The sequence below is a fragment of the Eptatretus burgeri genome, chromosome 9 (genome assembly GCF_056783735.1).
Source record: "Eptatretus burgeri isolate ZD-2024b chromosome 9, Ebu_testis_v1, whole genome shotgun sequence".
NCBI lineage: Eukaryota > Metazoa > Chordata > Myxini > Myxiniformes > Myxinidae > Eptatretus > Eptatretus burgeri.
This window is the reverse complement of record NC_140969.1, coordinates 15,493,790-15,497,500: the sequence shown is the minus strand read 5'-3', so window position 1 is coordinate 15,497,500 and position 3,711 is coordinate 15,493,790. Positions and strand designations below refer to the sequence as shown.

At 42.3% G+C, this 3,711-nt stretch overlaps 1 protein-coding gene across 1 annotated transcript in view; it reads left to right on the top strand.

Annotated features, from left to right (window-relative positions):
* LOC147019615 (protein sel-1 homolog 1-like) overlaps nt 1–1,464 on the top strand; it is a 63,002-nt gene extending 61,538 nt beyond the window's left edge. The window contains exon 21 of the mRNA XM_085894168.1: nt 1–1,464. This exon is cut by the window's left edge and continues 869 nt beyond it. The gene's annotated coding sequence lies outside the window, so the exon portion shown is untranslated.
* Nucleotides 1,465–3,711: the final 2,247 nt, after the last annotated feature.

Here is a 3,711-nt window from a genome sequence, read left to right as displayed (position 1 = left end):
TGAATTCTCAATCCAAAGTACCGAGTCATGCACGTTTGAATCCGGCCACATGCTGAAGCGGGTTTGTTTGCTTGAACCCCAGGCGGTTGTTTGAGGGTGTTAAACACGTCCGTGTGACGTTTGCCAGCGTGCGACACTCATTGGTGCAAGCGTAAACATTTTTGGGGGGAAAATAGAAATGCATTCAAAATTTATTCATTCAAAAAATTGTAAATTCGATTGAGACACTTGTTTTGTTTGTTTTTGTGGTTCTAAACTTTTTGAGCAGGCACATATTGACTTGACTTGATTGGGGGTGGGGTGTGCGGGGGTAGGGGTGGTAATCTTTTGTGAAAAAAATGTGAAGTGACAGAAATCAAGGCTTTTTAAAATTATCATCTACTCGCCACCAATCACTGGGTGAGATCAGTTCTCGGACGAATCCCATGTGCAGTGACTTGCACGCTCGTATGGTTAACCCGAGGGGTCTTTTGTGTGACGCCCAAGCAAGACGGAGGTCTGGCTTTCCACAGTTGATTCGCTTCTGTGTATCGCCAGCTGAAATTTTCCAAGGTTTGAACACCTATCACCGCTCGTGAAAGCCTTTCTTCACTTTTGCCCTCATTTCTCCTGTTTAGTACTTTTGATATATATATATATATATATATATATATATATATATATATATATATATATATATATATATATATTTATATCTCGGAGATCACTTTGATTTGTAAAGTTGTGTTGAAACCCAGGGAGGATTCGTTGTTTTGTTTTTTTTGTTGTGATCAATCGGATGTGCGATTGTGATATAATATATTAAGTTTAACCCCTGAACCCCCACTCTCTTCCCCCAGAGGTGGAAACTTGCATATGGTTGAGTTGTCTCCTGATGTTGAATTATTTTCAGTTATTAATATGCTTTCATGATTATCCGTCACCAAGTCCTGTAATCTATCCCAAAGTGTTACACGTTTTAATGCTGTTCGTTGATTCGACTGTTCCATACATCCACGACACAAATACTTACAGGTGTGACTGCAAAGGGTCTGCTTCTATGGTTTTATAATGGAAAAGCTGAAAGGAAGGTTGCACTAATGTAGCTGAATAATATCTCCACTCAAATGAACACTTCTTCTTGTTGAGCAGGTAAGCAAAGCAGTCATTCCTTTAAAGTCAGAACTTTATTATGATTCTAAAAAAAAAAAAAAAAGATTAATGATTCCGAGAGCTGCAAGCGTACACTGGAAAGATTTCAATGAAATCGCCCTTGAAGTAAAATTACCAGGTAAGCAGACTTCAATTGTCAGTGTGGAGAAAAAAAACAAACAATAAAATTGACTGTGCTTTGCATGTCGAGTACGAATGATCCTTTTTATTTTTACGCCTCCGCTGCCGAAGGCGTCGTGGGCATCGTTTTGTATCTCGAAATATCCTCGGAGTGGATGTAAATGCAATAAATCCTGTTGTGCAGTTCCTGAATTGTGCAGTCGATGTTTGCTTTTTGTTTTCTTCATCCACTATCTATAAGGACTAAATCGGCTGTAAATTTTAGCGTCGAAGGCCATGAACTCCCATTTTGTTTGTGTGACACATTCGTGTCATTAATGCTATCCTAGAATGCATGGCCTCCACTCGTATCTACTGTAAATTTACACTTTCACTGTGCTCCACTTCACAGATAAATTACAGCTTGACGCTAACCTTTCATTGGTCTCCTCTCATCTGTGGAGCCGTCTTCCCTATTCTGTTTCATGCTATTCCCTCCAGGCCTTCGAACCTGCAACACACTGTTGCCTCAAGGTCTCCAATTTTTGCCTCTGTTTATAGACCCACCGAGACCCTGTTCCCCTTTCACCTGCATCTCCCCTTCATGCGCTGTGGTGCATCCATACATTCTTGTCCAGGTATTTGATTTCTCCTTTGCTCTAATTTTATTTTTGTCTATCTGACGCTTCACCCACTGTTCTACTCTTCCAGGAACCTAGACATGTAATAAAATGCCAACAAGAATGAGAAGGCAATTTTAGTTTTAAATACACAAGTTCAACAATGGCGTCTCTTATTTCGTCCAGTGTGGTTCGGCGTACTGGTGGTTTGGGATGTGTGAGAACTTTATCCATTGGCAATTTGTAAGGGTAGGACTTCAAACAAGCCTTGCATCGTATTCCCATTTGCAAACAAGTGAGCATCACCTCTTGTGTGGCCACCTTCACCTAGAACGTTCCGTTCGTGACCATTTTCTCGTGTCAGTTCCACCAAAGTTATCTTGTTACTCTTCACTGGGTGGTTGGCCATTGCTCTTCTCGGATGCACTTTGGACAAGGTGCCGAGGCATGTCAAACGAGTACTTTTTGAAGTCTATACTTTGCATTGAAATAAATAAAATAAACCATTGACATTGCCGAGACTTGTGCGTGTCAATCTAATAATTTTATGAATGCTCCACGTATTTGTGAATTTTGATTTTTAATTTTTTGGTAAAGTATGATAATTTGTGGATATAATTCTTGTTTGAAGGTTGTGTTGGGTGGTTTGCAAGAACTTCTATTAATCAGTATTGACAATTTCTGAAAGATTATGGCGATCCCGCATGAACACCATAAAGAAACCCTTCATCATTTTATTCTGAAAATGGTAGCGTTTCGTGTACGGGTAGACCTGCATATTGCTATTTGGTTCCGCTGCCCGAGTCTGGATCTTTCTGGTTGGATTGTCGAGTGGGCGGCACAGGTCTGTCCCAGCGGTGGATAAAAGACTCCGATCTCAGAGCCTACCCCCTGGAGCCCAAGCAGCTTGGCCGTGCTACAATCGCTCCGTTTGCCGCACACCCTGATTAGGTGTCGTCTTGGCGAGGGCCAAAGCAGCAACAGATGGTGTTGGAATTTATTCCGTTGGCCCTGGCCGCCCCTTTCCCAGCCGCCGTCTCACCCATCCCCTCCACCTAATTTCTTCCAGAACACTCGCTGAGCTTTCCAGGCTTTCAAACTTGCTGTTCGGGCACTTAGAGCTCCTATGTACTTGGCACACGGAGAGAGTACGCACCTCGTTATCACTGGTATCAACCCTTCTCGTGTCGCAAAGTATAGGGAAGGTCTTTGGTTTAGATGGGATACATGAAGCCATGAAATCCTGACTCGGGATCTTATGGAGCAACTGTGTTAATGAGACGGCGGACCTAGGCCAAAGATCGAGACTAACCCTGAACCGATTCCAATCCTGGATTGCACAAGATACTTGCACGAAGTGACCGGGATGCAGAGTTTGAAGGAAAGATTAGGCAATTCACTCAAAATAAAAAAATCCATCATGAATTATGTGTGTGATTTATTCACTTCCTCAGGGGCCCCATTTTATTAGCATGGAATCTATCAACACAATTCCTCATCATGAGCTTAGCACCCGACCTACTTGCAGTGGAGTAATGGTAAAAATGGTTCGACATGTTGCACCTCAATGCACGCCGTGTTTTATTGACCAAACACGGAATCGCACTTGCTTTCAAAAGAGTAGCCATTTTGTCAGGTAACATGGTTGTGAAATTTCTAACTCAATCCTCCCTCAGATATTTCACCGAAGATCAGACCTTTTCCTTGGAAAAACCGATCTGCTCATGTGGCTCGGGTCACATGGTATGGACACAGCTTGCTCTACACCCTCCCCTTGTTTTCTCTTGGGCATATTCCTTTCATGTGGCACTTCTGACAAACAAGAAAAATTTGATTCCAT